The sequence below is a fragment of the Microcaecilia unicolor genome, chromosome 2, assembly GCF_901765095.1.
Source record: "Microcaecilia unicolor chromosome 2, aMicUni1.1, whole genome shotgun sequence".
NCBI classification, from domain to species: Eukaryota; Metazoa; Chordata; class Amphibia; order Gymnophiona; family Siphonopidae; genus Microcaecilia; species Microcaecilia unicolor.
Window position 1 is genome coordinate 124548202 of NC_044032.1, and position 23589 is coordinate 124571790.

The window sequence follows — 23589 nt, forward strand, 5'->3', positions numbered from 1 at the left end:
ATATTTTTTGCAGGTTTGAGGTGTGGCCATGGGGGCCACCGTTGCCCCCAAAGTGGCATGTCTTTATATGTCGCAGTATGAGGAACTTTGGGTATACAAGTCTCAGTATTTTGAAAAAGTGGTAGGGTGGCTGTGGTATATAGACGATGTTTTATTAATCTGGGGTGGTGATCAATATGAATTGGCTGAGTTTCTTAAATATCTAAATCAGCAAGATGTCAATATTAAATTTGAACACCACATAGGTGGTAACGCGGTTAATTTCCTTGATGTGAATATAATCTATCAGCAGGGATTGGTTACCACGCAATCATTTCGTAAGAAGACTGATCAGAATGCATTGTTACACTACTGCAGCCACCATCCCATGCATCTTAAGAACAGTATACCCACTGTTCAGTTTTTGTGTATTCGCAGATTATGTTCCTCCCGGAATATCTATGAAGAGCAGGCAGCGACTATGGTGCATAGGTTTAAACAAAGAGGTTATCCTGCAGGCGTGGTTAAGAGGGCAGCTAAATGGGCATTTAATGCCCAGCAGGAATGGTTGTCCACTCAGATAACACATCAGCAGCAGAAACAGGCTCAGCCCCACAGATTGACATGTATACTACCGTACACGGAGGGTAGTATAGCAGTGGAGAAGGCCATAAAGAGATTGTGGCCTGTTTTGGCAGTACATGAAGAGTTTTGTCAATTACGCCGGTTTACATATATGCGGGGGAGAAACATGGGGGAAATCTTGTCACATTATAAGAAGATGGAGGTTGTAGATAGGGAGGAGGCATCTGGGGGGCATAGGACTTGTGGGGCATGTGTTTTTTGCCGTTATACGGTTCAAACCAGTCAAGTGGAGATACCGCATTCAGGTGGCTGCATGTTTACATTGCGGGCCCCAACTGACTGTAACACCAAACTGTATTTATGGTATATACTGTCCATGTGGTTTATGGTATGTAGGCCACATGATTAGGAAGGTGAAACAGAGAATTGCCCAGCATTTAAGTAATATACGTCTGGCAAATTATGAAACACCTTTAGTAGCCCATTGGGGCATGGCTGGTCATGGGGTCCAAGATGTAAGGTTTGTGGGTTTAGTGCATGTCAAGAATAGGGGAAGAGGGGGGAACATTCCATTGCTGTGTCAAGAACAGCGGATAATTTTTACGTGGAATACCATTGAACCAGCTGGGTTAAACAAGGAAGTGGAATGGCTGAATGTTTGAGGGGGCGTGGTTAAGAGAGCTTTAAAATTGTGTTGTAGGTCAGCAGCCCACACGCATGCTCCGGCGTTTGATGCTGGGAGTGGATGCCTGTGGGCGGTTGAGTTCTCTCCCGTCTTGTATCCGGAAATTTGTTAGCAACAAATTGTAAGTATTGAATATTGGGAGAGAATTGTTGAGAGTGATTGCAGGGTAACCTACTTCAACTATGACTTTGTATTATTGTATTGATCCGTTTAGGTAACCCAACTCCTGAAGACGCTCTAGTAGCGAAACACAGCTTGTGTAGAGCTTGGGGTGATTAACAGCGGATGGATTTTGGTTTAAGAATCACGTGGAGATTGGTGAATGTGGGGAGTGGCGAATCTACCACTAAGTTGCGAGCCACAAACCTGATGCTAGTATCAGTGGATGCATTGAATACAAAGAGAACGAGGTTGTGGATTGATTCCATGACTGGTTAAGAACTGAGTGTGAACGTATCATCTGGTTTGGAAGCACAGCGTAATTCTGGCAGGAATTAATTGCGACACTGTGAAAGGCATGGACGATGTGGAATAATTGACTGGAGGAGCTGGTATTCTCCGGAAAGATACAGTTGGACTTTTTACATAAGGTTTGGGGTGTGGTAGATAGCCATAATCTGTATTAGATAGCAATTTCTATGGAGTAGTTGGAATAAATGTGGATGGTTGGTTAGTATGAATGTAGGTATGTGTAAGATTGGGATGGAATATTGATTATTATGAAATATATATATGAATAAACAGTATTGCAGAATTGAAGAATAACTGTGTATATACGTATATTACTAAATAAATAAATAAATAAATAAATAAGAGCATAAGAGTAGCCATACTGGGTCAGACCAATGGTCCATCTAGCCCAGTATCCTGTTTCCAACATTGGCCAAGCCAAGTCACAAGTACCTGGCAGAAACCAAAATCACGGCAGAATTCCATGCTACAAATCCCAGGGCAAGCAGTTGCTTCCCCATTTCTGTCTCAATAGCAGACTATGGACTTTTCCTTCAGGAACTTGTCCAAACATTTTTTAAACCCAGATACGCTAACCGCTGTTACCACGTCCTCCAGCAAGGAATTCTAGAGCTTAATTACTCGTTGCTGGAGACTATGGTAAAAGCTTAGTATAGATGGGTTTAAAGAAGGTTTGGACAAGTTCCTGTAGTGATGTTCATAAACCCTTAAGTTAGACCTGGAGAAAGCCATTATTTGTCCCTGGGATAAGCAGTATGGAATCTACTTTTGGGATCCTGGCAGGTAATTCTGACCTGGATTGGCTTCTGTTGGAGAAAGGATACTTGGCTTGATGGATCTTTGGTTTGACCCAGAATGGAAAATATGTTAACTCTTTCCTCTCTAATTTATGAAGAGATCCTACTGGAACTAGCCTCTTTAGTACTTTTTCCCTCCAGGAGAAGGTTTAGACTAAACTTTCCTCTTAGAGGTTCTGCATTATCGCCAACCGGCAGAACACAAAACTACAACTTCCTCTCAATGCTAGAACATTCTCATACCCTTGAATACACTTGCCCAACTTAACTATCTACTTTAACTGGATGGCATAGAATATCATCACTCTCTGATTGATGGGGGTAATTGCTTTTTGGCATGCCTCTCTCCCATCCCATATTCAACCAATGTGTAGGCTTTAAATTTAAAATGTCATAATAACTCCTGAAGTTACTTGGACAAATCTTTTGACAAATCTGTGTTTTTAGGAGCTATAGCAATGAGGGACCTACTATCACAGGGTTGTGGCTGTCAAGATTAGCCTATACCAGTGATGGCGAACCTTTCAGAGACCGAGTGCCCAAACAGCAACCCAAAACCTAATTATTTATCGCAAAGTGCCAACAGGGCAATTTAACCTGAATAACAGGTGCCGGTACTCATTATGGGCAGGGTCACCACATATGACTCCACCCCTATGATAGCCACACCCCTTACACCAGCCATGGTGCATATAAACAGACATCATTGAAAATATTATACTAGTATAGGAGAAAAAAATAACATGATTTTTTTTCATTATAAATCATTTCTGTAAACTGTTACAGCTCCAGTATACCCAGTGCAAAATAAGACAGCAGATGTAAATTCTCAAATTGGACATATTCCAAACACTAAAATGCAAATAAAATGATTTTTTCTACCTTTGCTGTCTGGTGATTTTGTTTTTCTATCCATATTGGTCCTAGTCTCTGATTCTGCTGCTCTCTATCTGTTCTCTTAACTTCATTTCCAGGGCTTCCTTTCCATTTATTTCTTTACTTTCCTCCTTTCTTCTTCATTTCTTGCCCTCCATCCATGTCCAGCAACCCTCCTCTCCCCTCCAGCCACCCATGTCCAGCCACCCTCCTCTCCCCTCCAGCCACCCATGTCCAACCACCCTCCTCTCCCCCCTGCCCTCCCCTCCAGCCACCCATGTCCAGCCACCCTCCTCTCCCCCTGCCCTCCTGCCCGCCCACCCTCCCTGCACCAGGCAGGCCTCCCTCCCAGCAGCAGGCATCCCTCCCTTCCAGCGGCAGGCATCCCTCCCTTCCACCAAGCACCAGGTCTCCCTCCCACCAAGCACCAGGCCTCCCTGCCACCCTCCCACCCAGCACCAAGCACCAGGCCTCCCTGTCTCCCTCCTACCAAGCACCAGGCTTCCCTGTCTCCCTCCCTCCCACCCAGCACCCAGCATCAGGCCTCCCACCCAGCACACAGCATCAGGCCTCCCTCCCACCAAGCACCAGCCCTCCCTCCCACCCAGTACCAGGCCTCTCACCCACCCACCCAGCACCCAGCATCAGGCCTCCCACCCAGAACCCAGCATCGGGCCTCCCTCCCTCCCACCCACCAAGCACCAGGCCTCCCTCCCACCAAGCACCAGGCCGGCCTCCCTCCCTCCCACCCACCCACCCACCCAGCACCAAGCACCAGGCCTTCCACCCAGCACCCAGCATCAGGTCTCCCTCCCTTCCTCCCACCCAGCACCAGGCCTCCCTCCCACCCAGCACCCAGCATCAGGCAGGCCTCCCTCCCTCCCACCCAGCACCCAGCACCAGCCCTCCTACCAAGCACCAGCCCTCCCTCCCACCAAGCACCAGGCCGCCCGCCCTCCCTCTCTCCCTCCGAGCACCAGGGCTCTCCCTCCTCCGAAATTTAAAAGGCATACCTGGTTGGGGTTAAGGCGGTGTTGGCAGCGGCAGCGAAAAGCATGTTGTTTGCTCGGCGCGCCTTCGGCCTTCCCTTTCTGATCCCGCCCTTGTGGAAACAGGAAATGAGGGCGGGACCAGAGCTTGAGAGACAGAAGGGAAGGCCGAAGGCGCGCCGAGCAAACAACACACTTTTTGATGCCACTGCTGATGCTACCTTAACCCCGATCAGGGAGGGAGCGCGGCCGGCCTGGTGCTTGGAGGGAGGGAGCACGGGCAGGCAGACCAGCGACAGCGCGCGTGCCAACAGGGAGGGCTCTGCGTGCCCTCTCTGGCATGCGTGCCATAGGTTCGCCATCACTGAAATAGGTGTTGATAAGGGTTCCCGCGCTAATGGCCACACACTAATTGGGAAATTAGCACATAGCCATTAGTGGGGGAAAACAGAAAACAGAATAAGTGGCCTTTTTATAGCCGTGCTAAAAGTGGCCTCCACGTGGGAAAGCCCCGTGCTACTGATAACATAGGCCACTTTTTACCACAGCTTAGTAAAAGTGCCCCTAAGTGAGATATTCAGCACTTAACTGGCTATAGAGATCTGCATAAAGATAGCACTGATTTTTATGCAGTTAACCAAGTGCCGACTCTGCCCCCAGAATGCCCCCCAAATAGCTGGTTTCAGTTCGATGCTAACCGATTAGCTTCAGCAGAACTAACCAGTAGCATATCAAGGGCAGGGCGGTGGAGGCGGTCCGCCCCAGGTGCAGGCAACAAGAGGGTGCATGGAGCAGTTGCGCATCTGTCGCCGGTCCCCTGCCCCCTCTGACATTACTTTCTGTTCCAGGGCAGGGGACTGGCAGGCCAACAACCACGCAACTGCTCCATGCACCCCCTTTCTAGGAGGAAGGGAGGTGGGGGTGATGTGCTTCAAGGGGGGTGATGCAACTCGGGGGTTACAAACCTTGGAGGGTGATGTGCCTTGGGGGTGATGCACCTTAGAGGGTGATGCGCTGGGGGGGGGGGGTGCAGTGGCGACCTGTCCCAGGTGGCAACCAAGCTAGGTACGCCACTGACAATAACCAGTTACATGCTGCTGAAAATTAGTGGTTAGCCCTGAACAGGCGACTTAACTGGCCAGGAACTGTTTCTGGCTGGTGAAATTGCTTTGAATATCGACCCCTAAGTTGTCGGTGACCCTTTGAGTTAGTCCTGGATTTTTAACTGCCATCTCCATTCATTTGGAGAATTCTAGAGTGCTTGAACCTAAGACTTAGAAAAGAATCCCTGCTTAAAATATCCTCATAATGACAGAATTGACAGGGCTCTTAGCTGCTATATACAGACAGTCCTTCAGCTCTGTGCTTTTCAAAGAAAGGGCTTTTTTATGTAACTAAAAGTGTGCTCTAAAATCTGTAAAGGCAAGCAATGGTGTGTCAAAAGAGCAGAGTAGCACCCTACCACTGAGGGATAGAGTGACCTCTCTGTCAAACTGTGTGACAAAACTAACCCTGCACATTTGTTTGTGAACAACTTGGAACTTGTCTATGAAGCAGATGCGTGACTCTAGTGTCACGCCTTTCAATATTAGCAGTCAGTGATGGGATAAAGTTCCCCTTCAGTTTCATGAAAGACACTTTTCAAGTTTTATTGCATTTAACTATATTTCTCAAATTACAATTCAGTCCTATATCAGGGTTTTCTGTTAAAAACCATGCATCTTATTGATAATAAATTTCTCTTACTGGCCCTATTCAAACTTTTGGCTCCAGCATATCTCCCCTGACAGAGTCAATTTAAAAATACGCAAAGAAAAAGACCAAATCATTCCACTTTTCTCAGTGCATGAATTCTCTCTATCCTGGAACCCATTCAATCAGGCAGTAATAGATTGATTTCTGCATCATTTTTGCCAGGGCCAGTGTTAGAGAGGTGCAAACAGGTATCTACCCTGGACCCCATGACACAGGGTGCCCCAAACCAGTCTAAAGCTCATGGAGACACAGTCTGCTGGTAGACTTTGGAGGTCCTTCCCACATTTCTGCCCTGGGCCCCATATGTTTAATATCAGCCCAAACTTTTGTGGAACATTTCATGATAACCCAAACAGTTTATGCCTCACACTAGTCAACTGATACTGTAATTTTTGTTTTTTAAACCATAGATTTAGCAATGGCAGTGATTGCTACAGAGTTTTGCAGATTTTCAGTATTTGCTCAGGATGCTTTCACAGGCTTGTCTCACTCTGTGAATTGCTCGTTTTACAGTAGCTATTAAAGCGAATAAATGATCTGGAGAGATAAGTGACAAGTAAGGTGATCACAGTAACAATGTGGATAATGGGGATACCAGCAGTAACTCCAACCGAATGGAACAAAATACCAGTACGCATCACAGGAAGAAGATGGCCACTCCAACAACTGGAAAAGCCCAATCTCCACCTAAACAACAATGCAGAGGCCAAACAACAACCTGCAACATGAAAACAAACATGAACAACACCCAACAAAACAACAAGAGCAAAACAGGCAGACTACACAGACAACTACAAACTGTTAAAAAAACAACATTTAACACGACATGTATGTCCCGATACAAATAGGTTACATAAACGCTAGATCGGCAGTAAATAAAACACTACTAAGAGACTGGATAGAAATGGAACAACCCGGACTACTGCTCATAACTAAAACATGGCTGCACCTCAAAGACGACCCTGCACTATTAGACCTATGCCCACCAGGATACAAAATAATATATATCAACAAAACCAAAAGGAGGGGAGGAAGCATTGCAATAATATATAAATCCTCTTTCACTGCAGAACCTGTCGCTAAACACACATCCTCAATAATCAAAATCCTGGCATGCAAAATCACCAACAAAACACAGGTCCACCCCGATCCACTCAGGGCCTCCGCTCTAGGTGCCCAGCGCTCCCACCAGGTGCTGTGGAGGACTTGCAGCCCTTCTGCATTTCCTCACAGCTGTATCCGGGGTGACTCCAGTTCCACCCCGACCTTCCCAGGGCCTTCTCTCCAAGTGCCCAGAGTTCCCAGGTGCTTTTTGGCTAGGATCAGGCGACCCTCAGGGGGAGGAATGCTGGCTTCGGCCTAACCCCTGGTAAGCCTTTCCTCAGCTGAGAGGTACCCACCTCTACCACCGGCTGCCTTTCAGGTGCTGTGGAGGACTTGCAGCTCATCTGCATATCCTTACAGCCTTCTCCGGGGTGACACCCAGGTCCACCCCGATCCACTCAGGGCCTCCGCTCTAGGTGCCCAGCGCTCCCACCAGGTGCTGTGGAGGACTTGCAGCCCTTCTGCATTTCCTCACAGCTGTATCCGGAGTGACTCCAGTTCCACCCCGACCTTCCCAGGGCCTTCTCTCCAAGTGCCCAGAGTTCCCAGGTGCTTTTTGGCTAGGATCAGGCGACCCTCAGGGGGAGGAATGCTGGCTTCGGCCTAACCCCTGGTAAGCCTTTCCTCAGCTGAGAGGTACCCACCTCTACCACCGGCTGCCTTTCAGGTGCTGTGGAGGACTTGCAGCTCATCTGCATATCCTTACAGCCTTCTCCGGGGTGACACCCAGGTCCATCCCGATCCACTCAGGGCCTCCGCTCTAGGTGCCCAGCGCTCCCACCAGGTGCTGTGGAGGACTTGCAGCCCTTCTGCATTTCCTCACAGCTGTATCCGGAGTGACTCCAGTTCCACCCCGACCTTCCCAGGGCCTTCTCTCCAAGTGCCCAGAGTTCCCAGGTGCTTTTTGGCTAGGATCAGGCGACCCTCAGGGGGAGGAATGCTGGCTTCGGCCTAACCCCTGGTAAGCCTTTCCTCAGCTGAGAGGTACCCATCTCTACCACCGGCTGCCTTTCAGGTGCTGTGGAGGACTTGCAGCTCATCTGCATATCCTTACAGCCTTCTCCGGGGTGACACCCAGGTCCACCCCGATCCACTCAGGGCCTCCGCTCTAGGTGGGGCATTTTTCTCTTTGTATCTAATCTTTTTCCAGTTGCTAAAGTACCTTAATCGTTTATGGCCCCTATTCACATTCTCTTCCTAGCTCTGTCCCTTCCTAATCTTTTCCCTCACCCCCTACCTCTCTCCGCTACAGGAACTCACTTCCCATCCATTGACTTCATCACCTCACCTTCTCTCCTACCCTCTTCCTCCTTTTTGGCTTTTAATCTCCGTCTCTTTCTTCCCTCCATTTTGCCTTCCCCATTCCACCTAAATACCTCTCGCCTTCGACGCCTTCGTGGCCACACCTCTCCTACTCTCCTCCGCTCTCTTTTACTCCTTCTCTTACTCTCAGCTGGTGACATCAATCCCAATCCTGGCCCTCCTCACCAACTATTATCCAAACTCTACAGATCTCACCGTGACCTCTCTAACCTCATCTCTATTCCTCTACTCCCCTCCTCTTCTCTGCCCTTCTCTTGCGCCCTATGGAATGCCCGCTCTATCTGTAACAAACTCCCCTATATCCAGGACCTCTTTATCTCGCGTCACCTCCATCTGCTCGCCATAACAGAAACCTGGCTCTGCCCTGATGACTCTGCTTCAGTCGCAGCCCTGTGCCATGGCGGTTATCTATTTTCACATACTCCTCGCCCTGCTGGCCGTGGGGGCGGTGTTGGACTACTTCTCTCTCCCTCCTCCAGATTTCAACCCCTTCTTCCACCTCAATCTCACTGTTTTTCCTCCTTTGAAGTCCACTCTATCCGCCTTTTCTCTCCTCTGCCTCTTCGAATAGCGGTCATTTATCGTCCCCCTGATAAGTCCCTTTCATCCTTTCTCAGTGACTTTGATGCCTGGCTTGCCTTCTTCCATGATCCTTCCTCCCCCTCTCTCATCCTTGGTGACTTTAATATTCCTGCTAATGATCCTTCCAACTCTTATATTTCCAAGTTACTCGCTTTAACGTCGTCCTTTAATCTCCAACTATGCTCCACCTCCCCCACTCATCAAAATGGTCACTGTCTTGATCTCATCTTCTCCTCCAACTGTTCACCCTCTAGTTTCCTTGCCTCCGATCTTCCCCTCTCTGATCACCATCTTATAACTTTCACACTTAAATCTCCTCCCTCCCAGTCCCGTCCTATCCTATCTAATTTATCTAGGAATCTTCACGACATTGACCCTTCATCTCTATCCTCCCATGTTTCAAACCTCCTCTCTACTGTGGCACCATCCACGTCTGTCAACGAGGCTGTTTCTTCTTACAACAATACTCTATCCTCTGCCTTAGACACTCTTGCACCTTTGATGACCCGCCCTGTAAGGCGTACAAAACCCCAACCTTGGCTGACTTCTAATATCCGCTACCTACGTTCCTGTACCCGCTCCGCCGAACGCCTCTGGCGGAAATCTCGGGCCCTTGCTGATTTCTTACACTTTAAGTTCATGCTGACCTCCTTCCAATCTGCTCTTTACGTGCCAAACAGGATTATTATATCCAACTGACCAACTCTCTTGGCTCTAATCCTCGACTTCTCTTCACCACATTGAACTCTCTCCTCAAGGTGCCCCCTCCCCCAACTCCCCCTTCACTATCTCCTCAGACCCTTGCTGAATTCTTTCACAACAAGGTTCAAAAGATAAACCTTGCTTTCTCTACCTCACCAGCTCTCCCTCCACTAGTCCGTTCCCCTCTCTCTCCTTCCCCTCATTCCCTTTCCTCCTTTCCTGAAGTTACTATTGAGGAAACTACACTTCTCCTTTCTTCCTCAAAATGTACCACCTGTTCCTCTGATCCCATTCCCACCCACCTTCTTAATGCCATCTCTCCTACTCTTATTCCTTTTATCTGTCACATTCTCAACCTCTCACTTTCCACTGCGACTGTCCCTGCTGCCTTTAAACATGCTGTGGTCACACCTCTCCTTAAGAAGCCTTCACTTGACCCTACTTGTCCCTCTAATTACCGACCCATCTCCCTCCTTCCTTTTCTCTCCAAATTACTTGAGCGTGCTGTTCACCGCCGCTGCCTTGATTTTCTCTCCTCACATGCTATTCTTGACCCATTACAATCTGGTTTTCGCCCTCTCCACTCAACCGAAACTGCGCTTACTAAAGTCTCCAATGACCTATTACTGGCTAAATCCAGAGGTCAATATTCCATCCTCATTCTTCTTGATCTTTCCGCTGCTTTTGACACTGTCGATCACAGCATACTTCTCGATACCCTGTCCTCACTTGGATTCCAGGGCTCTGTCCTTTCCTGGTTCTCTTCCTACCTCTCCCTCCGCACCTTTAGTGTTCACTCTGGTGGATCCTCTTCTACTTCTATCCCTCTGCCTGTCGGCGTACCCCAGGGTTCTGTTCTTGGTCCCCTCCTCTTTTCTATCTACACTTCTTCCCTTGGTTCATTAATCTCATCCCATGGCTTTTCCTACCACCTCTATGCTGATGACTCCCAAATCTACCTTTCTACCCCTGATATCTCACCTTGCATCCAAACCAAAGTTTCAGCGTGCTTGTCTGACATTGCTGCCTGGATGTCTCAACGCCACCTGAAATTAAATATGACCAAAACCGAGCTTCTCATTTTCCCCCCCAAACCCACCTCCCCGCTCCCCCCATTTTCTATTTCTGTTGATGGCTCTCTCATTCTCCCTGTCTCCTCAGCTCGAAACCTTGGGGTCATCTTTGACTCTTCTCTCTCCTTCTCTGCTCATATCCAGCAGACCGCCAAGACCTGTCGTTTCTTTCTTTACAACATCCGTAAAATCCGCCCCTTTCTTTCCGAGCACTCTACCAAAACCCTCATCCACACCCTTGTCACCTCTCGTTTAGACTACTGCAATCTGCTTCTTGCTGGCCTCCCACTTAGTCACCTCTCCCCTCTCCAGTCAGTTCAAAACTCTGCTGCCCGTCTCATCTTCCGCCAGGGTCGCTTTACTCATACTACCCCTCTCCTCAAGACCCTTCACTGGCTCCCTATCCGTTTTCGCATCCTGTTCAAACTTCTTCTACTAACCTATAAATGTACTCACTCTGCTGCTCCCCAGTATCTCTCCACACTCGTCCTTCCCTACACCCCTTCCCGTGCACTCCGCTCCATGGATAAATCCTTCTTATCTGTTCCCTTCTCCACTACTGCCAACTCCAGACTTCGCGCCTTCTGTCTCGCTGCACCCTACGCCTGGAATAAACTTCCTGAGCCCCTACGTCTTGCCCCATCCTTGGCCACCTTTAAATCTAGACTGAAAACCCACCTCTTTGACATTGCTTTTGACTCGTAACCACTTGTAACCACTCGCCTCCACCTACCCCCTCCTCTCTTCCTTCCCGTTCACATTAATTGATTTGATTTGCTTACTTTATTTATTTTTTGTCTATTAGATTGTAAGCTCTTTGAGCAGGGACTGTCTTTCTTCTATGTTTGTACAGCGCTGCGTATGCCTTGTAGCGCTATAGAAATGCTAAATAGTAGTAGTAGTAGTAGTAGTAACTGACCAACTATGCATCACATTATTCTACACCCTCCAGGAAGCTGGAGAAATGCCCAAGATGATTTCATGGACTTCGTATCAAACATCTGCACCAATCACCCAAATGTCCCATTAATAGGTGACATAAACCTGCACCCAGAAAAACAAAATGAAACAAACACCAGAACACTAATGAACTTCATAAACCAATTGAACTTCACAACAGCACAAGGAATCTCATTGCACACAATTAGACATACTAGCCCACAGATTCTCAACAAGTAACAACCACATATTAACAAACCACACATGGGAAAAGGCATCATGGTCAGACCACAGCAAGCTCACTTTCACACTACAATGGAAAAAAGCTGCAAGAAAAGACAGCCAAGAACCCAACACACATTCACAACCATAGGAATAGTAGACAACTACACATTCTGGACAACAACAATGAATGAACTCAATGACATACCATCTGAGGATAAACACTACAGGAGAAACTAGGTCAATAAAGTGAGAACACACTAAACAAAATAGCACCACTCACAACAAAAACAAAAATCACAAAACAACCACATTCCTGGTTTAATGACAAACTACTACACACGAAGAAACTCTATAGGAAACTTGAAAGAGCATGGGTCAAAAACAAAATAGATGCAAACAAAACCATATGGAAAAAAGCCATAAGAATATACACAAACAGCATAAAGAAAGTGAAAACAGAATACTACAATACATATGCAAACCTCTTCTAGACCAATACGAAAAAAATATTTGAACTCATGGACTACCCAGAACATATTGGCAACTGAAACACCACCAACTGCAGACAAGCTTGCACAATACTTCAAAAACAAAATATCAAACCTTGCAAAACCAAAAATAAACATCAGAGACTAACTACAGTACTGCGAAACACAAGACAACCACACCTCAGCAGACAGAACAGGGGCATAGCAGGCAACAGATTTTGGGTGGGCCTAGGCAATAATTGGGTGGGCACCAAGTGTTCTCCATCCCCCCCTCCAAAAAAAAAAATTATCTCAGCTGTGGGAAAATGCTTCTTTTCACCTTGCCAGCAGGCATGCACTGAAAACTGAGCATGCGCAGGTGCAGTGTTGTAGAAAATAGCATTTTCGTTACCATCAGGGGGAAATCTTCAGCTGGCGGAGCTTGGGATTCCCATCAGTTACCACTAAACATGTACTACTGTTGGGTGGGCCTGAGCCATAAATGGGTGGGCCCTGGCCCACCCAAGCCCACCTGTGGCTACGCCACTGAGACAGAATATGGACCACATTCAAAACACCTCAACTAGACACAGTAAATACAGTATTAACAAAATATCGCATGCATACTGCCTACTTGACAAATACCCTAACTACATGATGAAAACCCCACCAGACTGGTTCATCAAGTACCTCACCAAACACATCATATACATTTTTAAGAGGTCGATTTCCAACAGACAAAGGCGACATAATACTCCTATCCCCAAAAACACTACCAGCAAGATCAGTGATATCACAAATTATAGACCAGTAGCCTCAATACCACTACTGACAAAAACAATGGAAGGTCTAGAAACACAGCAACTAACAGAATACTTGACAAAATTCTCAATGCTTCATAAATTCCAATCAGGTTTCAGACCACATCACAGCACTGAGACGGTCATAACTACCCTGATAACAAAATTTGGAAGCATAATATGCCAAGGACAAAAAGTATTGCTACTACAATTCGACATATCAAGTGTGTTCGACTTAGTAGACCACACCACACCACACTAATGATACTGCTTGACAACATAGGAATCAGCGGTACAGTGGCAACATGGTTCAGTGGCTTCCTAGAGACCAGATCTTGCATTGTAAAGATGTCCAATCAAACATCAGCCTTATAGATCTCTGAGTGCGGGGTACCACAAGGATCATCAATATCACCAATACTGTTCAATGTAATGATGGTGCTACTCGGGAAAAAAATGGAATTAATGGGTTTCAATCCATTTATATATGTAGATGATGTCACCATCTTCATACCTTTCCAAAACAATATCACAAACATACAAGACAAAATTTAAAAAAAGGATTGAACCTCCTGAAAGAATGGGCAACAACTTTCAAACTCAAACTGAACAGAGACAAAAACAAATTCCTAATACTATCCAGCCCACACAACCCCACATCCTACCAAAAATTCACAATCAAGCAAAAAACATACCACATCAAAACACAACTTAAAATACTAGGAATCATTCTCGACAAACATCTAACACTGGACAATCAAATATCAGCAGTAACATCAAAATGCTTCAGAACACTATGGAAACTGAAAAGAATAAGAGACTATTTCCCTAGACAATCTTTCTGGATACTGGTCCAATCAACGATACTATCACAACTAGACTACTGTAATGCAGCATACGTGGAGGGGCATAATCGAACGCGAACGCCCATCTCCATGGGCATCTATGTCCAAAAACTGGTATGTGAAGAAGCGGGACAGACCGTATTTTTGAAAAAATGGGCGTCCATCTTTTGTTTCGAAAATACAGTTTGGATGGACCAAATGCCATGGATTTGGTCCTTTCTGAGCTGGGTGAGGGTTTTTTTTTTGCGATAATGGAAAATAAAAACGTCCAGCTCAGAAACGTCCTAATCCAAGCCATTTGGTCGTGGGAGGGACAAATGTACAACACTGCCATAGCTCTTAGGTGTGAAGGGGGCAACTACATGTGGGTACAGTGGGTTTCAGAAGCCTCCCATTTACCACCACAAGTGTTACAGGTGTGTGTGTGTGGGGGGGGGGGGATGGGTCTGGGTCTGCCTGCCTGAAGTGCACTGCAGTACCCACTAAAAGTGCTCCAGGGATAGGACTTGTTGCTGCTGTATAACCTTGGCACAGCAGTTGACACATGAAGACTAATCTCGCTGAAAACGTCCTTTATTTGAATAAGCACCTTTACTCACAGTTAACTGCAGATCAGAGGCTGTGCCCCACTGGCAACGAGTGTCGCTGGTACTGAGATTAGCAGTAGGTCCGAGCTGGCAGAATGGTGTACAATGCCCTCTTTCAGCAACATTGAAGATAAGAACTAAGTGCTATAAAGTGGCTAACACATGAACAGGATCTAAAACTGGCTTACAAAAATGGCCACTACCTCATGGACTACCGGAAACAAAACAGGGCACACTCTGACCCAGTAAGCAGAGGGAAAAGCACCATGGGAGTAGAGCCTACCAACTACCAACATTGTGAGCATTTAACACAAGCTAGTGGAATCATGGAGCCCAATACCCTACACCCACCACAATGCATTGCTGATGTGACTCTGCAGTGCCCTTAACAGAAAAGGTGTCACACTCACCCGAGACCCACATCAGAACCAGGGAAAGGCTGTCAGAGGATAGACCACATTCTGCTGTCATGGAGGTGGGTACGGCATTTGAGGCTGGCATACAGGCTGGGAAAAAAAGTTTGTAAAAGTGGGGGGGGGGGGGGGGTTTGGTGGGAGGGGGTTAGTGATCACTGGGGGAGTCAGGGCAGGTGATCCCCGATTCCCTCCAGTGTTCATCTGGTCAGTTGGGGCACTTTTTTGGGACTTGTTCGTGAAAAAAAAGGGTCCAAAAAAAGTGACCCAAAATCGCGGTAAAACGCCTTTTTTTTGATTATCAGCTAAGACGCCCATCTCTCCTCGGCCGATAACCATGCCCCAGTCCCGCCTTCGCCACGCCTCCAACACGCCCCCGTCAACTTTATTCGTTCCTACGACGAAGTGCAGTTGAAGACGCCCAAAATTGGCTTTCAATTACACCGATTTGGGCACCCGCGAGAGAAAGACGTCCATCTCCCGATTTAGGTCGGAATATGGGCGTTTTTCTTTTTCGATTATAAGGTGGATAGGATGCAAGGAAAACACACTAAAATCACTGCAAACAGTCCAAAACAAAGCAGCAAGACTGATTTTCAAGAAATCAAAATATGAAAGAGCAACCCCACTGCTTGAAACATTACATTGGCTACCAGTTAAGGCAAGTATATTTTTTAAAGCGAGCACCCTAATCTTCAAGATACTATTTTGAATGGCACTCGAATATATGCTCTTCATGAATGAACTATCCTCAAGAAATACCAGCCCAGTAAACAGAAGCTACCTATTCCTACATCTACCCAACTGCAAAAATACCATCTACAAAACTATCTACACAGCAGGATTTAGCTACGAGGGTTTGAAATGGTGGAACTCGATACCAAAAACCGTAAGAAGCATCACAAATCTCCTCCAATTCAGAAAAGAAATGAAAACCTACCTCTTCAAAAAATTCTAAAGCTAATCACAAAGATATCATTGCCTTCCTTTCAAATCTACTTCTTCAAAAATTATATGAATAAACATCACCAAAACTCTACAGTTGAAGCACAAAATCTACCACTGCCTTTTCCATTTCAAAACTATCTCTTCAAAAACTGTTTGAGTACAAACTACAGATACCCTCTCCACATTGCATAGCACTATTGTAACTCTGCCAAAGTATAAATTGTAAGCCACTTTGAACCAAAATTTGTTTTTGGATAATAGTGGGATACAAGAATGCATGCATGCATAAATAAATTGATTGATTGATTGAAACAAAATGTTGAACTTTTCAGCTCAGTGAGTCAAAACCATCACAAAAGCAAATAGAACATTATGGATTATTTAAAAAGGGATGGAGAAAAAAACTAAGGATATCATTCTGTTTCTATACCTTGAGTATTGTATATAATTTTGGTCACCCCAGCTCAAAAAAGGAAATAGTTCAATCAGAAAAGGTTCACAGAAACAAAAATGATAAAGGGGAGTGAATACCTCCTTTATGAGCAGAGGATGAACAGGTTGGGGCTTTTCATCTTGGAGAACAGACATGTGAGTGGGGATATAATAGAAGTTTATAACATTATTGGGGTAGAATGGTTAAATAGTGAGCCATTGTTTAACCTGTCAAAACTCAAAAAACAAAAGCATTCTATGAAACTAATAACCAGCAGACTGAAAACAAATCATATAAAGTTTTCTTCATGGAGTGCATAATTAAACTGTAGAATCTGTTGCTAGATTATATGGTCAAGGTGACTAATGTAGAACAAAAGAAATTTGATCGTGTTCCTGGAGGAAAAGTCCATAAACAATTATCAGCCACATAGACTTGAAAGAGCAAATTGCTCATGTCCAGAGATGAGCTGTGAGAATCAGAGCTACTTTTTGAGATCTGCTGGGTACTTGTGCCCAGACTGACCCTTGGAGACAAGATTTTGGGCCCAATGGACCTTGGTCTGACCCAGCATGGCTTTTCTTCTGCTTTGATATTATCTCAGTTTTATCTACCTTGTCCCCCAGATGAGAACTGGATTGCTTTGCTTAAAAAAAAGATATTCCCACCAGAAAGTGTGCATAAGCTATTAAATGTGTGATCTACTCCTGTGCTGAGGCTCAAGGAGATTGTTCATATCCTCTAAGCAGGGAAAAGCTGAATTTAAACCAGAAGTTGTGAAGTGGAAAATCTAGGATTAGCACATTTATTTATTGATTTATTTTTATTTTATTGCATTTGTATCCCACATTTTCCCACCTATTTGCGGGCTCAGTGTGGCTTACAATACATTGTAAATAATGGAAATACGATTTGTTACAAATCAGTTATGCATTACATTGTGAGAAGTTATGCGAAGACAAAGTCATTTTCAACTGATCAACAACCCAACCAAAAGAGAAACATGGAAATAACAAACATTTTGATTTCTAATCATCTTAAAAATTTCTCTATGATAAACTCTATTTGTTTAATATCAAAGATAGCACAGATGAAGAAGACAATAAACATTTGGTTTAGCTATGAAGAACCATGGACGTGTATTATAAAATCCATCACAAAAGGTATTAAGAGAAGCCTGATTAGAAAGAGGAAGAAATAGATCACTGCTTAAGCTCTTGAATCTCTGTTACAATAGCTAAATCCCATTTTTCTTTACTGTCCTTTTAAGGAGCTGAAATAGACACAAGGACAGATTTTAGCATGGACCCCACTACTTACCCTAGGGCTAATGTCATCCCTCATTTGATTTACTGAGCTTCACAGCACTTAAAGGACTCCTAATTAAGTTTCTAATTTGGAAGAGGAGTAAACCAGTCAGATGTAAATCTGGTTGCAGCACTCAGATGGGAGCTTCTAAGTCTTGTCTTCAATGCCAGGGAGTTTATTTTAACAGTCAATTAAACACCATTCTCACCATTCACCAGCCTCTCTTAAAAGATCAGAGGAAGTGACCTACCCTTCGCCTGTAGACCTTTCTATGATTTGAAATTATCTACAAAAAAGCAAAAGGAAGACTCAACTTCCACACAAAAGGTTCAAACCAAAGAAAAGGTGGAGAACAAACAATACAATGTCCAAACTAAAGGGTGTGCAGTACAAATATTAAACAACAGCTTTATTAAAATGACGCAGGACCCGACACGGGCCATGTTTTGGCCTAATGGCCTGCATCAGGGGTCCAAAAACACATCTGTACTCATCTAAATGACACAAGTTTTATTATGTATTGTGTTGACATTGTAATGTAGCATTCTATTCCATACTTTGTATTGTTGTTTGAATATTTTTACTGCTGTAATTGTGCATTGCTTATGTTTGACTTATTCTTGCTGTACACCGCCTTGTTAAAAGTGTCAAAAAGGTGGTAAATAAATCCTAATAAATAAGGGTTCCATTTACTAAACCTCAGGAAAAGGGTCCTGCGATAGCAGTGGGGGCTGTGTTTCCCACATGCCAGGGCCCTTTTTACCGCAGCCGGTAAAATGCCCCCCCCCCCAAATGGCCACTCTTATCGCGTGGCCATGCAATGGGGATCACTTATGCACGCATTGATGTGGTGGTAAGGGCTCCCGCGTTAACCCGGCGGTAACTAGGCAGCTCGCAGTGATGCCCAATTATCACCGGGTTAGCACTGCACTAGGGAAAAAAATTCCCAGAATGCCGGAAATGGCACATGCTCCAGCGGAACTACCACTGGAAGCCACGTTGAGTAGGTAGGTACTAACGTGTGGTAAGCGAACGTTGGGCTTACCGACACATTGTAAAAGATCCCTTAACTAAATAAAATATGTTGTCCTGGTATAATCGAGAAAATTGGTTTCTATGTGAAACCTAAACTACACATGTCATTTAGATGAGTACAGATATGTTTTTGGACCCCTTATGCAGGTCATTAGGCCGAAATGCGACCCATATCGGATCCTGCATCATTTTAATAAAGCAGTTGTTTAATATTTGTACTGATATACTAAATTTCGGGGTTAATCCAATTTTAGTAAAGTACATATATTAATGCTAACTCTCAAGTACTCACTACTTTAAACATTAATATCTTTACCATCAACCTTTTATTTATTTAATATCAGTGGATATTGACCATCTTCCCATATACCATAAATATCACATAAAGCAGCCCCAGTATTCCTTACCTACTAGCCCCCATCTACTCGCAATCACCTAAGGCATTCACATCCCATTGATTCCATCACCTATAATCCACTTCATCATGTATCATCCACATTACAAAATGTAATATAAAGTCTCAGTATTACAACAAAATGAAATAAACCACTCATTTGTCCAAGTTCAACTCCTTTCGATATTGTTTGTAATCAGTTCAAGCGGTGGTTATACCGTAGGCGAATTGCTCTTTTAGGCATGCACGATGGATTTGGTGACAGCAATTCACCTATAACCACCGCTTGAACTGATTACAAACAATATCGAAAGGAGTTGAACTTGGACAAATGAGTGGTTTATTTCATTTTGTCGTAATACTGAGACTTTATATTACGTTTTGTAATGTGGATGATACATGTTGAAGTGGATTATAGGTGATGGAATGAATGGGATGTGAATGCCTTAGGTGATTGTGAGTAGATGGGGGCTAGTAGGTAAGGAATACTGGGGCTGCTTTATGTGATATTTATGGTATATGGGAAGATGGTCAATATCCACTGATGTTGAATAAATAAAAGGTTGATTGTAAAGATATTAATGTTTAAAGTAGTGAGTACTTGAGAGTTAATATTTGTACTGCACAACCTTTGTTTTGGACATTGTGGGGTCCATTTACAAAGTGGCGGTAAGCCCAACACGGACTTACTACTCGCTAAAAGGGAAGTAGCGCTGGGCTACCGCAGCAGCCCAGCAGTAGTTCCTACCCCCAGCACGCATCATATCTGGCACTACAAAAATATTTGTATTTTTATAGCACTAATGTGTACCTGACAGTAATCGGGCAGTGCTGTGTGGTGCCCAGTTACTGCCAGGTTAGCGCAGGAGCCCTCTCAGTGGGTGGCAGTAAGTGCTCCCCCCAAAAATGGCTTTTGGCAAGTGCTTCACTTGTCACATGGGCATTTCCTGAAAAAAAAGAAAGACTTACCTTTTACTCGCTGCGAGAAAAGGGAGCCTCAGCGCATGTAAAAAAACATGCACTGATGCCAGTGCAGGTCCTCTTTTGCCGCCACGTCATAAAAGGGGCCCTGTGTTTGTTCTCCACACTTTCTTTCATTTGAAATTACCTAGTGCTTATTTTGCTTTATTTTATTGGATTTAGCGCATGCCTTTCCAGTAGCAATTTAAGACCGGTTACATTCAGGTAAAGTCGGTATTTTCCTGACCCCAGAGGGCTTACAGTCTAAAGGGCCAATGTAATGAGCTGCATTATCCTTTAGCACAGGGGTTTATTCAGGATTTTCACAGCCCAAAGCAGTAGTAAGGGTTTTAACATGAAAAAATCCACAATAAAATGACTGCTAAAGGGTAGTGCAGTCCGCATATGCAGAATAATACATTGCTCCCAATTTTAAAACCATTCTAACTTTTGGTGCAGTTAATTACCAACTATACCCTTCTTTCTTTTATCTAGAAATAAATAATAGCCTGAACAGTTTTGATTATTATAATTGTATCTCTGTACCTCTCCTACCTATTCTTTAATTTTTACAGACTTTGGTGGCTACAGTTCTATCACTCGGTTTCCTCGTAGTCCCTCTCCTCTATTCCCTCACTCTGAATTGCATTGCAATGTTTTATTGCAACCGTTACTGCTTTTGCAATGAGGTTTGGTATGCTTCAGTATGAAAGATGCTGAATAAAATTGGTTTTATACTGTAAGAATTTAAATCAAAGAAGGCTGCCATGTAGCAACACGGTTGACATATTTTTATACTGTACCTGTATAAGAAAATGAGAGTGGTGCACATCATTTAATAAATGGTTTCAGTCTGCGGGCAATCAATCTCTGCCTCATTTTCTCTGAACAAACAACTCCACAGTACCAGTTTGATTTATGATCCCATCAATGTACAGTGCACTGCAGCAAATTCAAAACAAAAAATGGCTTCCTGAAAGAAGTCTATTATTTTAACAAAATGCTACAAAAATGATCGTATTCAAGGCTTGAGTTGCTTTATGTAGAGAGCAATGTTCTAATTCAGCACTGTTGTTTTCATTCTGATAACTGAACTAATGGTAAAACAAAAAAATGAGGGTATGAGGTGATACTGTAGATCAAAGGTTTTCAGCCCAGTCCTTGGGGCACACCAGTCAGTTGGGTTTTTTCAGGATATTATTCTGAAAACCTCTGCTGTAAATGGTTGTGAAAATGAGAACAGTAATTCATTCTGAGGCTTTTTTATTTTTTATTTTTTAGAATTTATACAATTTATCCGTATAATTAAATGTCTGGAAATCCCATCAGAAGCTATTGTCTTGTCTTGCAGACAGAAATCATTTCAGTTTTCCATCATCCTTGTGTAAACCATAGCCCTGCTCCATCCACCCTGCAGAACACAGGCCCCATACACCTTCAGGCTTCTGGAATTTGTCCTTGAGCTGGAACCTCCATTACCAGAAAGCAAAGTTCTTTGACTTGTGCCAGCTAAAGTGTGGATGGCTTGTATCAAAGAGACAGTGGCTCCCCTTGTTCCCCAGAATTCACCCAAAAACAGGCAGTGTTCAGCAACAATGAGCTTTACTACCATATAGATGTTAACTGTACTGTACAAGGTAGCATGCAATGGTATTTACAAGAAAATAGATTATCGGGTTAACAGTAAGCAGACATTAACACTGACTAACGATAGTGTCAAACACAAGGAAACCCTGGCCTTGTGGTACTAGGACAAGACTGCAGTTGCACTTCCAGGTCAGATTACAAAAAACAAAAGGACTGGTAACCAAACGGTTGGAATTTTTCAAAAACAAGGAAAAGTACACGCTGCAGGGTGTGTGCACAGTCCTGATGTGGTCACTCTGAAATTTTGTGGGATTTTAGTTTACCCCCTGGCAGTGCTATAATGGTAGATAAATCTTTAGTGGGGTGAGAAACTCCCCAACCTTGCTTTCTCAAGTGTTCTTTGCTGAAAACAACCCTTTCAGAGCACTGCTTGGCCTGAATTCCTTCCTGGGCTGATTGGTCTCAGACCCAGTTCACTCTCTTCTCCCAGTCTCTGAGGGAAATCTATACAGTGCTAAAGATTTTTCCTTTGGATGTCCATTGGTGTCTATCCTTTGCTGTCAAGCAGTTTATTGCTCAGCTGTAGGACCAGAAGAGCCTTTGTATTCAGTATGGAGTGTGGTAGCCGTGTTAGTCCACTCTTAAGGTTATCAATAGAAATCAAACAAAATAAAACATGGAAAAGAAAATAAGATGATACCTTTTTTATTGGACATAACTTAATACATTTCTTGATTAGCTTTCGAAGGTTGCCCTTCTTCCTCAGATCGGAAATAAGAATAACACCCAACAGAAAGGACTTAACAAGGATCTGGGGTTCCTAGCCCATTATAAACCATAAAGCTGTATGTCTCTGTTGATCACCCTCCCCTCACCTATCCACACCCACCCTGTTAGAATATCAATGATATGCTTTGATGTCCCCATGCATACTTCCTACCCACCCCCCTCCTCCCACCCTGTCAGACTGTCATAGTAATGCTTGAATGTTTTCACTTATATACACGGTCAGCTAGCACATTTGCTTATTTCCGATCTGAGGAAGAAGGGCAACCTTCGAAAGCTAATCAAGAAATGTATTAAGTTATGACCAATAAAAAAGGTATCATCTTATTTTCTTTTCCATGTTTTATTTTGTTTGATTTCTATTGATAATATTCAGTATGGAGAAACACCTTTTTTTGGTTGAAGCTCTGTGGCAGTCCAACTCTTCTTTCTTTTTTGGAGATCCTCCAGGGAATTTCAGGTTTGAATCCCAGGGAATTTCAGGCTCCTGCAGTTGATTGCTGAGATCTCTCTCTCTCTCTCTCTCTCGGAGGGTTACCATAATATATAATATGAATGGGGTCAGTCTCTTTATCTCTCTCCCCCCTTTCTGGAGGCAAATGCCTGGTGGACGTGTGTATCCCAGATTAGATAAATGGCAAGTTAAGCTCCCTCTATGTGGGGCCACACAAGTGGTGAAGGTGTATGTCACAGGAGAAAAGCAGGAAGCTAAGCAGGTGCACCCCTGGTCAGCCACTGGATGGGTAACCTGGTGGACCAAAATCAGTGGTGTAACCTTTTATTGGATTATCCATGTGAAAGTGATTGGAGGGCATGAAAACAAACCATCTCAAGAGCCCAATGGAGAGAAAGACCCCAACCCAATTGGATAATTAGAATATACAATATATAATATGAATGGGGTCAGTCTCTTTATCTCTCTCCCCCCTTTCTGGATGCAA